This window comes from Lepidochelys kempii, chromosome 2 (assembly GCF_965140285.1).
Source record: "Lepidochelys kempii isolate rLepKem1 chromosome 2, rLepKem1.hap1, whole genome shotgun sequence".
NCBI classification, from domain to species: Eukaryota; Metazoa; Chordata; order Testudines; family Cheloniidae; genus Lepidochelys; species Lepidochelys kempii.
In genome coordinates, this window is record NC_136381.1 from 66,527,177 (window position 1) to 66,540,563 (window position 13,387).

The window sequence follows — 13,387 nt, forward strand, 5'->3', positions numbered from 1 at the left end:
GCATGTACAAATGCCTGTCATTCCTCTTCTACACTTGATGAGTGTACAATTCCAGAGATAGTCTCTATGTTTAGAATAGACTCTTTCAAGCCATTGGAACTGCCCAGGGTTCCACTGAACATGACTGTCAATTTATTTGTAAGATTTTACTGAGTGGTAAAATAAGACCAACACACTCATTTTAATGTAAATTACGAAGTCAGCTTTTCACTTGTAATAATGAATTAGGTATCGTTACTGTGCCCATTATACACTGTTTATAGGAAACACTAAACTGTTTTATTTTGATAAGATAATACGTGTAAAACTGAGAATTTTACTCTGATTTTTTTTTTCAGGGCAAAAATAGCTGCATAGCATTCTTTGAGGAAGGTTCATTTAGAGAAAATTCAATTAAAGAAATATTGGTGTCTGAGGCTCTAATTCAGTGTAGGAAAGCACTTGGACAGATGTTTAAGCCCATCCCTAGTCAAGAAAGCACTTAATTATGTGCTTGTGTCCCATTGGCCTTAGTGGGACTTAAGCATCTGCTTAACTTTAAGCATTTAGGTGTGATGGGACTTTAAATAAGCATGTAATTACAAACTGGATAGGTGATATATTAAGATTCGCCATGTGAATTCCATCTATTTGAAACAGAATATAAACTCTCTGTGTTAAAATCTATTCTATTTTACACATACAAAAACTACATTAAAACAATGTTATTACGGTTGCAAAGGCAAGCACGCAAGAGTTAGGAAATGCCAGAAGTCTGGCTTCACCTCCGGAGGAAGCATGCTTCACTGTTCTGTGGGGATGATAACTGCTCAGTCACGTCACATGTAGGAGCCTGAAAAATTTGCCCCCCAAAAATCAGTTGAGGCAAACACCTGGCTTGTAAAATGTCAACCCACAAGATTTAAGTTTAGCCAAGTAATAAGCAACTGAAAGCAAGGTCTTATAATTGGACATGTCAGGCAACTTTAACAATAGGCTGTGTCATCAGCCTTGCCTGTAATATTTTTTTAAATAGGGTTAACACCCGGTAAGGTGAACATCTGATTGTATGGATTTAATGTCATAGCTATGCATTAATCTCCATTAAACTCTATCAATGTATTTGCTAGATGTTTTCTCAACATTTTTCTTTTATTTTTATAAAAATTGAAATTAATAGGGCTATAGTCAAGCCTGTTCATTTGTGTGGAAATCAATATGTAAAATCAAAATCACATTACAAAGCATTATGTGTAATGCTATGCAGATTGCCATATTGTTTATAATACTGACTAAGCCTTTGCATTCTAAACAAGTGTCTTTACATTTGTCCTTAGTTGCAACTTTTAGTACTGTTCAGGCTCAGAAATGCAACCTACAGTATATAGCAATTTGTATAACATTACTTAAAATGCTGTGATTGCAATTTGACTTTTTAAAAAACAAGCACTTTTTATCGCTTACCCTGGCTTTTTTGTGTATGCTGGCTGGCAGTAGGATTTTTGCTTTATATGTTAAATATTTATTTATATATACATATATAAATATTTTCTGTAGGCATACTTAACAACTATGGCTTGTATCTATCCTCAAGTAGGAAAAAAGGTAATTTTTCAAAGCTATGATGGCATAGCTAGGTCAGATTTGTGCCCTCACATAGCATCATTATCAACCACATTTGACACTCTTAGAGTGTTAGAAATAATGCAAATTTTTTGAAGATAATGAACGTGGGACAACATTGTCCCTTTGATTGTATGGCAGGCTCAGACCGCCCCTAACAGAACTCCCAGCCACCGTCTGGAATTACTTTTCAGAAGTACTTAGTCCATGCAGACATTTTGGAAGTTTTAAAGATTAGTTTAGGCTATTTTCAGGGGATACCGTTATAAAACAGTAATAGTGGCTTTCTCCTCATAAGGAGCAAGCCTAAAATGCAGCTCTGTCTGAAGCATTAACATTTTTTTTAAGCTGCTAAACTCCTACAGGATCACTAGCACTGTTGCCTTAGCAGAAAAATATAATAAGCAGTTACATTAATTTGCAGCTTCCTTTTTTATCCATTAAACATCAGTTTTCCCCTACCTAGGAAAATCGTAATGTAAGGCTATAAACAGTAGATATTTCAGGTTTCTGTGACACACTATCTTTGCTTTTGTGATTATTGTGATATCAAAAATGTTTGAGGAACCATATAACAAAAACCATATATTACTATTGAAACCATGCATGTAGCTGTATATCCTATATCAGACTTACCTGTTGACTGACTGGGTATTTTCAGAGTTGTTTATGTATGTATTTTTCACAAACCAGTTGTCATGTCCCTTCAAGGATCCACAAACTGTCAGAGAAAAAATTTCTAATCCTAAAAACATTGTTTGAAGCAAAAATGTCCAGTAAATGCAGATAGCCAAAGAATAATCTCACTCAACCTCTTCACCTATAGAGCCACAAATCCTAAAGACCTAAGGAAATTTCTAAGCAATTATTAAAACTGTTAGGCATAACTTCATTGTGAGAACTCACTTGTATTACAGTTCAGCCTAACCTTTAATACACTGAATCCACCATCCTTTTCTAGTTCAGAGGTCTCATTGTGGTGGCAGTCCATAAAGTTAACAACATCATCCAAAACATACATGAACTAAAGGCGAAGCGTAAAGGATAGATAGTGCATTGCACCTCTGTGAGGGTGAATGGGGGGGAGGTGGTAGTGAGGTGTCATGGCCATGGCAGAACTGAGTCAGTCAATGACTAAGGAGACCAAATGCTGCACCTTCTTAAGGGCAGTGCAATAATTGCTCTGCCAAGGAGTTCCAGGTGGCAGCTTGCCTTCCGTATGCATATTCCTTTTGATGCTTCTGCTGGAAGTCTATCACTTAATGTTACAATTTACCATTACACAATATGTTTCAACTTAAATTAACTTGAAATAATTACATCAAACAGTAAAACAAGAATTTAAGTTAGTTTCCATTTCACTAGAATTTTTAATATACAGTAGTAAGAATCCTATTCTCCTCATTTCCCACCAAGTGTTGGCACTAGAAAGTTCTACATTTACTAAAACATGCAGTAACAAAATAGAAACAGATTCTCAGCTGGTGTATATTGGCATAGCTGCTTTAAAGCCAAGGGAGCTGTGCTGATTTACACCAGCTAAGGATCTCTCACAGACTTTAAATAGCGAGAGATGGACAGAGATAGTGAAATTCAGATTACGTTCAGACTAAAGTTTGAGGCCAAATATATGTGAGGCTTCCCTTTCAGCGGTGCCAAGACTTAGAGATGTTCTCACAAGACTGAAGCCCAAAATGGCAGAAATTTTGAGATCACATTAGTTTGACATATTTTTGATTTTGAGAAGGCTCTTGTTTGTTTCTAAAGTGATTGGGATTGAATGGTTGGTATAAGGTTATTAGAAATGCATTTTTAGAGCCTCCCTATGCCTCTCAATTGGGGAATAATGACACTGGTATCAAATTAAAGTCACATGTCCTTCAGCATATTTATTCAAGCTACATTCACAAAACATCCATCTCTACCTACATGGCCTTAACGAATCCATAATAATCCCCCATAGATGATAACAAAATGTATCTTTAGATTTTAAAATGTTCTCCTCAGGAACCACATTGACTAACCATATATGACAACCAATAGCTGGCCCATCTTGTACTCAAGTATCAATGATGTGTCTAAAGACTTTTGAACCTGCCACATGTGGTACAATAAATTTGTATAATATATGTGATTTGGAATTAATAAAATAAGAAACCTCATGTATTGATAACCTTCATCCAAAACCTATAACTTTTTTGATGTTCTGAAAGGTTCACATAAAAGTTTTGCTCTTCCAGATTTTACAGTGCTGATCCAAACAGAACCCAAACTCTGAGGTCCTGATTCTCATTGACACTAAGGCTGTGTTACACCATTCTGGCAGAGTAAAGGGAAAGTAGGAGTATATTTACACCCATTTATAAACCGTTTACATTGCTAGAGTAGTATAAAGTAGCATTAGTGTTAATGAGAATCAGACCCTGACCCTGTAGATCTTCGATCACTTATTTTATAGATGCTGGTGATGGCCAAAGGTACCAGAAACATTTATGTATGAACATTCAGCAATTCCGCAAGTTTATTATTCAAAGTCGATTGTGTGGTGAAGTCTAATTGCTCACATTAATAAAGAAATATTTCTGATGATACTGGCCCTAGCTAGGCTAGATACCACTCAATTTACAGTACTCCATTCAGAAGGTTTAGGACCCTTTAGACATTTTCCTCATACCACAAAACACCAGATCTGTTACTGTTAATGCTGCTGATTGTGAAAAAGAACTGTTCTAAAATTAAAAATAAACGTTCTGATCCAGCAGGACACCATTGATTCTTGGTGAGTGTATTGGCCACATTTTGGGGTATTTTGTGTCTGCTATCTGAATAAATGTAATAAAAAATACAGCATATAATTTTAGTTTAAGATAAAATTCCTTTGTCCCTGATTGTGAACAGAAATGTGGCTCTGCAAATGTGTCTTCATCATTGACAGTTTTCTTAAAAGGTCATTGGCAATTTTGCCAGTCATCACACAGAGATCTCGGAATTACCACAGTGTTTCTCTGCATGTAGAATGATGGTGGTAACTGTGTGGGTATCTCTTGGAAAAAGTTGAGATTTTTTATCATGTTTGAGTTTTGAGTTTTTAATAATGTTACTGTAAAAGTATTTATTAATTTAATTCAAATATATATAATTTGGTCATTTAAAATGTTGCAAATAACAACAAATATGTTCCACAGTTTTTTTCAGCAACTGGGTGAGTGTGTGTGTGTGTGTGTGTGATGCATGCCCATGTGATTGTGTATGGCAGCTTTTCCAACATACTATCTGCAGAAACAAGGCTTGAAAGGGCAAAAAAAATAATAATGTGTAATTAATTTTAAATTTTCTACTTACACTTCTAAGGAAGCACAAGTGAGAACCATCACTCATCAGCTGAAACTGATCTCAGCTTCACTTGACCAGTTCCTGTTTTGCTTTCTTGGAAACAAAGATGGAAAATCAACTCATTATTAGTAGAATAAAAGTTTTGGCCCATTGAAGTTAACAGGAAACTTTCTATTAACTTCAGTGGGCTCTGGATCAGACCTGTAGAATACTGCCATATGAAAAACTTACCCTTGCTTTATTTTAAGTCACTCAGAAAAGCCACCAATAGCCAGAAAGCAGAAACAACTCAGAATGAGAATAAAAACTCTGACTTACATATTTCAGTTGCTGGTTGCCTACTAAGATTTACAAGTGATAGTTTCAAAAACCAGCTACAGATTTGAGGAGCCATAGTCTATACTAATTCAAACTGAAGAAGAAAATCCTAACCCTAATGAATCTATCAGATTGCCTGGTGGATGTCACCTGAGTGACAGCTAGTATCTGTGGGACCATTGTATTGATCAGAATATCTATTGTTAGCTGAGTTTCTGGCCATTGGGAGCTGGACTCAGGGAGGACTCTACGGTGGAACAAATTCTAGTATGACCTTTCCTCTGATGGGATCCCCTCCTTTGCCTATCTGGTTTGTTGGCATAGCCTGTCTCCATCCACCTCACATTCATGGTGTGACTCTCTGAATAAGGATCAGCAGGGAGGAGGTCAGTGTACTGCACTGTGAGGTCAGGTCTGGGGCGGGTAGGAACCATCATGTTTCTCAGAGTAGTTCTGTGTGAGGAGACAAGGTGTGCTGATGGTTGGCTTTAGGTTAGAGGCAGGCATGAGGAGTTGTGGCACTGAACAGTGGAGCTTGGAATGTGAAAGGGAAGCCACGCTTTTCTCAAGAGCAGGAGAGGAGAGCAGCAGGATTGGTGAGGGACATGTGGGGAAAGATAAAGGGACTGAGGGTCTATTATCTAAATTATCTCTCTCATTTATAAAGTGCCTCAAACTGTGTATCAACAAATCACCAATATATTCAGTAAAATAAGAATGGCAAAAGTGGGCTATACTCTCATACTCCTGGTATTTGGTTGCTTATACTTAAAAGTGTTTATTATTTTATTTGCTTCTTTTCCTTTCTCACTCCCCTGCTCTTCCTTTCTTTCTACATGGCCCATTTTCTTCCCTTTCTCTTTGTTCCTCTGGGCTTTTGTTCTAGGTGTGACATACCAGGGTACAATCCAGGCTCATGTGTAGCTGGGTCACCCCTGCCCTCTAACCTGGTGTACCCTTTACAATGGCTTCCGTCTCACAAACAGCCTCCAGTGTGTAAGTCAGTCACTCCCAGCTATGCCTATTTGTGTGCTTTAGCCAGCCAGCCACACCTTAGCTCTTGCCAGCCTTAAAGTTTACCACAGGGTGACCCCAATACACTCCCAGTCTCAGATTTTCCCCCAGCCCTCTTCTGGACAGTACAGATATACTGAGTCTGTAATTCCTTTAAGGAACTTGTTGCCCCAAATGGAGTCACCCAATACTTCAACTTGAACACCCTGGATTAGAAAAAGGCACTTTATTAACTACAGAGAGATAGATTTTAAGTGAGTACAAGTAATGAAGCATAAAAATCAGAAGTGGTTACAAGAACAAGAACAATAAGCCACTCATTAATGCCTAACTTAAACTATATTAGATTCAAGCAAAGTTTCTCATCTCATGCCCCAGCAGCATTACAGACCAAACTCTCAGATCAGGACCCCTCCCCCAAGTCCAATCAAATCCAAGCTTCCTTTGTCTCTTCAGGTACAGTGAATATGATGGATGTGAGGGGGGATGCCGTGGGGTGTTTGTCCCTCCTTTTTATAGTTTCAGCCCCCTTCTTGAAAAACATGTCCAGCTAGATATCAGGAGACAAAGAGTGTATGTGGAAGGATGTTCCCTGCGGTTGTTTTCACTTGTTTAAACTTCCTTTGTCTTCCCTTCCTGCTTGATGGTTCTGTTTACTGCTTAAAGAAAAATTAAGCAGAGCACACATCTCTTTGTTTAGGACAGACCTGTTTGCCAGCCTCTGTTTGAGCAGAGCTGTGGGTTATGAAACATGTGTTAATAACACCATACAGGGGAATCTTATAACTTCACATACAATGTTGCCACACTTACTTTATCAGGACAATAGTGACCAGAAAACTATGAGTTTTAGATATTCAAGGCATTTTTGAACAAAGATTATGACAATAACATGTAAGGTGTGAATATGGGGGTAGGGGAAGGTGTTCTGTCATAGTAGGCTCTTGTGAAAAGGCTGAGTTTTGCATTGAGCCCAGAAGACAGGCATACATCTTTTCGGATGGTGTTCCATATCTTCAGACTTGACACAAAAACTGCTTCCCTCCATGTTCTGATAGGTTTACTCTGCATGCAGCAGTGTTGGAGGCTTACATATGGAGAGGCAATTCCTAAGATATCCTGGTCTTAGCCTATTAAGATTTTAAAAGATTAGGACCAGGACTTCGAATTAAACTCAATTGTGAGCAGGAGGCACTGGAAGGCATAGGCACTGGTGTGAAAAACTAATGTACTAATCTGCAATCCAGTAAAGTACTGGTGAATGTGTATGTGCTCCATACCTGATAGACTGTATATGAGATTCTATCATCCTCTAGCAACTAATCTACAGAGCCTTTAAGTCCTACCACTCCTAGATCTAAAACAGATTCTCCTTTAGCTCAGGTGGTAGAGAGCTGTGTAGGGAGCAGAAGGTCTAGAATTGTACACCTGTAGCATCAGGCATAAAAATTAGCTGGTGACTATGGTCATAAATTTATGTTGGTACCTTAGTGCTGAACCCTGGGGATGAATATATTTGTCTTCCATGTTTTTCTATGCTCTAAAGTCTAATTAAACAAGTGAATAGGGATCTTTAATATGTTTTCCTGTACTATTTTCCTTAGATAAGCAGAATGACTTTTCCAATGGCAGATTGGCTAACACCTTTTGGTCTGCAAAGTTATGCCTGATACCTGAACAGCTGGTGGCTCTGTCAACCAGTCAGATCCCCTCTTTCATTCTTCATATTTTATCAGTAACATGTAGTGATGTAGTGTCCTTATGTAGGAACAGATTCTGCTGTCAGTTACACAGGTACAACTCCAGTTGAAAATCAGTGCAGTCAATTAAATCAGTGCAAGCACTATGTGTGCCTGGGAGGGCAGAATATGGCCTGTGCTGTATACTCACATCTTTGCATGTAATAGATAATAAAGGCATATATGCAAAGCCTGTAACATTTTTGGCATCACCTATCTCATTAGCTCCAGTGCTGCTTACAAAAGAAAAGGTTTCTTCCCTAACCTTAGGAAAGGCTGAAAGCGTAGTATGCTGGGGAATTATACTTAGTGGGTTTGTTTATCCAGATTCCCAATAACTGATAATATGTATGTCTTTTACAATAATATTGGACACTTTGGGACTTCAAATCACATATGATTTAAAGCATTCTTAGTCACTGTAAAATACTTGCTTAGTCTGGGGCTGCAGTGTTGAGAATGGCATCAGAATATTGTGAAAAATATATAGCAGAATTACTGCTGGCTTGAGACAATCAGAGCAAATCCTTTTTGATCAACTGGCAGACACTCTTCTGGGAAGTAAAAAAAAGTGATATTCATCCCCAGCATCAGACCATGCAACTGTAACTGAAATGGGAGTTGCACCTGCTTATTTGATCCACAGGATCTAGTATCCTGTAAATTAATTTATTATAATGGGCCAAATTCATCCTTTATATAAGTGCATTAAAAGCAGTGGAGTTACACCAGTAATGAATTTGGCTCAGTATGTCTCCTTATTTAAATCATAGAATCATAGAATATCAGGGTTGGAAGGGACCCCAGAAGGTCATCTAGTCCAACCCCCTGCTCGAAGCAGGACCAATTCCCAGTTAAATCATCCCAGCCAGGGCTTTGTCAAGCCTGACCTTAAAAACCTCTAAGGAAGGAGATTCTACCACCTCCCTAGGTAACGCATTCCAGTGTTTCACCACCCTCTTAGTGAAAAAGTTTTTCCTAATATCCAATCTAAACCTCCCCCACTGCAACTTGAGACCATTACTCCTCGTTCTGTCATCTGCTACCATTGAGAACAGTCTAGAGCCATCCTCTTTGGAACCCCCTTTCAGGTAGTTGAAAGCAGCTATCAAATCCCCCCTCATTCTTCTCTTCTGCAGGCTAAACAATCCCAGCTCCCTCAGCCTCTCCTCATAACTCATGTGTTCCAGTCCCCTAATCATTTTTGTTGCCCTTCGCTGGACTCTCTCCAATTTATCCACATCCTTCTTGAAGTGTGGGGCCCAAAACTGGACACAGTACTCCAGATGAGGCCTCACCAATGTCGAATAGAGGGGAACAATCACGTCCCTCGATCTGCTCGCTATGCCCCTACTTATACATCCCAAAATGCCATTGGCCTTCTTGGCAACAAGGGCACACTGCTGACTCATATCCAGCTTCTCGTCCACTGTCACCCCTAGGTCCTTTTCCGCAGAACTGCTGCCTAGCCATTCGGTCCCTAGTCTGTAGCTGTGCATTGGGTTCTTCCGTCCTAAGTGCAGGACCCTGCACTTATCCTTATTGAACCTCATCAGATTCCTTTTGGCCCAATCTTCCAATTGGTCTAGGTCCTTCTGTATCCTATCCCTCCCCTCCAGCATATCTACCACTCCTCCCAGTTTAGTATCATCCGCAAATTTGCTGAGAGTGCAATCCACACCATCCTCCAGATCATTTATGAAGATATTGAATAAAACCGGCCCCAGGACCGACCCTTGGGGCACTCCACTTGATACCGGCTGCCAACTAGACATGGAGCCATTGATCACTACCCGTTGAGCCCGACAATCTAGCCAGCTTTCTACCCACCTTATAGTGCATTCATCCAGCCCATACTTCCTTAACTTGCTGACAAGAATACTATGGGAGACCGTGTCAAAAGCTTTGCTAAAGTCAAGAAACAATACATCCACTGCTTTCCCTTCATCCACAGAACCAGTAATCTCATCATAAAAGGCGATTAGATTAGTCAGGCATGACCTTCCCTTGGTGAATCCATGCTGGCTGTTCCTGATCACTTTCCTCTCATGCAAGTGCTTCAGGATTGATTCTTTGAGGACCTGCTCCATGATAAAGAGGAGTATGACAGAATCTTTGGCTGTATATACACAGAAAAATATCATAATGGAAAAATCCTTAGAAGGGTGGAATCCAAAAGAGCTATTTGACCGCTATTCTTCAAGAGGGGTTATTCAGTCTATCTGACCTCAGAAACACTGGGAGAAATCCTGTCCTTGCTCTAAGGAAATACAGGAGAGCAGTGAGGAGGGCCAGGGAGGGTGACCATAGTTCCGTAGCCTGAAAACAGGACACACGGGGCTGGCCCAAGCCACCTGGCATCGCCGCTCGTCCCCTGCACCCCCGCAAATGTTCCTCTGCACCCCCAATTGAGGCAAGTAGCAGAGATTGGAGCGAGGAAGGGGGGAGAGGAATGGGTTGGGCTGGGATCTGGGCAGCAAAGCAGGATGTGAGAGTGCAAATGTGAATACTTTTGGGCTTGGAGCCAGGAGGTGAAGCTATTGGATTATGATCCAGTTAGCAGTGTGATGCCCCTTTGGGGGTTGGGATAGCAGAGGGGCAGGAAGGAGGCTCTGGGTAGTGGGGGGGAATCGAGGAGACTCCAGAGAGCAGCCCTGAGGAGGTGTGGGAAGGCTGGGATGCAGGTCCATTTTAGACTTTGTTATTGGAGGGGGCGATTCCCAGCCAGTGAGGGGAGGGGAGAGAGGAGCAAGCGATGTGGGACCAGGAGGAGGTCACTCCCAGACAACGGTGCAAAATTCAGGTGAGGCAGGTGTCCCCCACCGCCCTACCTAAATGGCATCTCTGCCAGGATGTGGCAGAAGCAGGCAACTGGAGGCAGACTGGGGAGGGAAAGAAGCCGGTTGGGTTGTGGGGAGGCCTGGAAAGGGCTCCGGGGACCAACCCTGAAGGACGATGGGTGGCGAGGATATGAAGCCAGGGTGGGAGCTGTGGAGACCGCTTGGGAGGCTGTGGCAGGGGTGGGGGACTATGCCACACTCGGTGCTTCAGCACAAGCCAGTGCTGTGGAACCCAGTCAGGCATTTATCAGTCGGGTTGCCCGGTAGGACCTGGTTCTCGCGAGTTGCGGCTCCATGGCCTGGACAGAGAAGAGTTTGAATTAGGGCCTTGACTGCACTGCCCTCTAATTGGGTTGCAGAGTGAGCACATGTTACCCTATTGCTCCCTTATTGGAGGGACAGGCTCCTGTCTCCCTTCCCACAATGTTGCCACTCACATACCCCAACATTCTTCCGTACATACGCCCCACTTTGTTTTCAAAACTGGGCATTTGTCCTGTTTGCTCTTGCCAACTCATTTGGCAAAAGCAAACAGGACAAATGCCCAGTTTTGCCAAAAAAGTCAGGACATCAGGGACAGGGCTTAAAAAAGTCTGTCCCAGCCAAAATGGGACATATGGTCACCCTATCAAGGAAACATCCTGACAACACAGGGGGCTGGAAAATATGTAGCCTGAGAAGACCTTATTGTTTTTCCAAAAGAGACACAGCATTACTCCTTCTAGTATGTGAGGAACACAGTATATTCACCAGGAGGGCCCTGTCCAGGCCCTTCAGTCAGCAGAGCCTTTTGGATCTATGAGGCTTTGACAGGCCTGTTAGCCAGTCCTCACTACTTTTGCTATCCTGCCCTGCTGCTATGCATGTGCTGTTGGTAAAACTGGGAAGGATTTTGCATAAGCTATGAGGTATCATGTTGCATTTTGTATATGTGTGCATTTGTCTGTATCTTAATCTGTATATGTGGGTGTGTGTAGTGCATATTGTACATGGAGAGAGAGAGAGATTTGCATTCCTTTTTCATTTTTATTTCATTTTCCTTAGTTTACTGGAGAAAATAAGTTTTGCTGCCTCGGTACTGCAACTTGGCTTGGGAAAATGAAGTTATAATCTTTTTCATTGTATAGCATCACAGATAATGAACCAGTTTCTGTAATGTGCATATTAGTTGATTGTTGGTGATGGCACATACATCAGAAAGCATACAAATAGACTTTCACAGACTCAGCTGATGCTGAAAGTAACATGAAACTTATTTTGACTTGTAAACTAAATAAACATGACATGGCATTGGTAGGATAATGGTATGTATGTGTCTTCCAGCCTGTGTTTTGACACAGTGACTTCTTTTTCCAGAGGAACATTTACCATTTTTTCCAGCATGTTTCACCTTTCACTCATTATAAATACTGTACAACCTTTCCTTAACTGCTAAGTTATTATTCAGGTACCCACACATAAGCACTGGGTGGTTAATCTTTAACTCTTTTTGGCATTTACTTGAACACGTCTAGTTTACAACTCAATTGGAAGTTCTAAGAAACTGAGTGCATGGGGAACAGAACAAATTTAATAGAAATTCAGAGTAACAACTTATAAACATTGGAACTATTTATTATTGAAAATATTTAATAATAACTCCTTCAAGAAACAAAGACAAACTCCTCAATTATTTTGAAAAGGTCTATTTATTTTCTAAGTTAGTTTATTTTGGTGCTGTATTATTCAGGGCCAATTGAGATAATTTTCTTGTTTGCATGTTATCACACATAGGCCAAATAGTACTATCAGTTTTTAAGCAGAACTCCTTCATTGGATTCATTGAGGGGGTTCTGCTTAAAAATTAATTATTCAATATGCCTATAATATTTTCAAACTCAGAAACTACAAAACACAGTTGATGTGGACATGGATATAATCCTAACACAGAATATTTAAAAAATACACTGGAATTTTAGTTTGATTCAGTGACACAACCGTAGTGCCCAGTCCTGCCACCCTTCATGATAATACCTGCCTCTTATCTAGTGCTTTCATCAGTAGATATCAAAGCGCTTTACTAATGAGGTCAGTATCATTATCCCCATTTTACAGATGTGCAAATTGAGGCACTGAGCAGGGAAGTGCCTAAGGTCACCCAGCAGGTCACTGGCAGAGCCAGGAATGGAAACAGAACCCAGTCTCCTGAGTCCCAGTCCAGTGCTCTATTCACTTATTGCCTTATTACCTCTCACAAATAATCCTTCTTCACATGAGTGGTCCTATTGAATTTAAGGGGACTAATAACAGAAGTAATGACTGCTTATGTGAGTAAGGTTTGCAGATTTGGATCCATGTTTTCATTTGCTGAGTAGCTTACCATGTCAGTAACATCACTTCCAAGTTTTGCAATATCAAAGTGTCAAGTCAGGAAGCAGAGGGGTTGTATTTACAGGAGTGAAGAAAAATCTGTGTGGTGTGTAAGAGTTAACTTTATTTCTATTTATTTAAGAGTAATAACCAGTCTCCACTGTAAGGACATTTTAAGTAGCATCTCCATGA

At 40.4% G+C, this 13,387-nt stretch overlaps 1 protein-coding gene across 2 annotated transcripts in view; it reads left to right on the top strand.

Moving 5' to 3' along the window:
* The window catches only part of TOX (thymocyte selection associated high mobility group box), a 277,463-nt gene that overhangs the window by 246,951 nt on the left and 17,125 nt on the right, over nt 1-13,387 (top strand). The gene's annotated exons all lie outside the window — the stretch shown is intronic.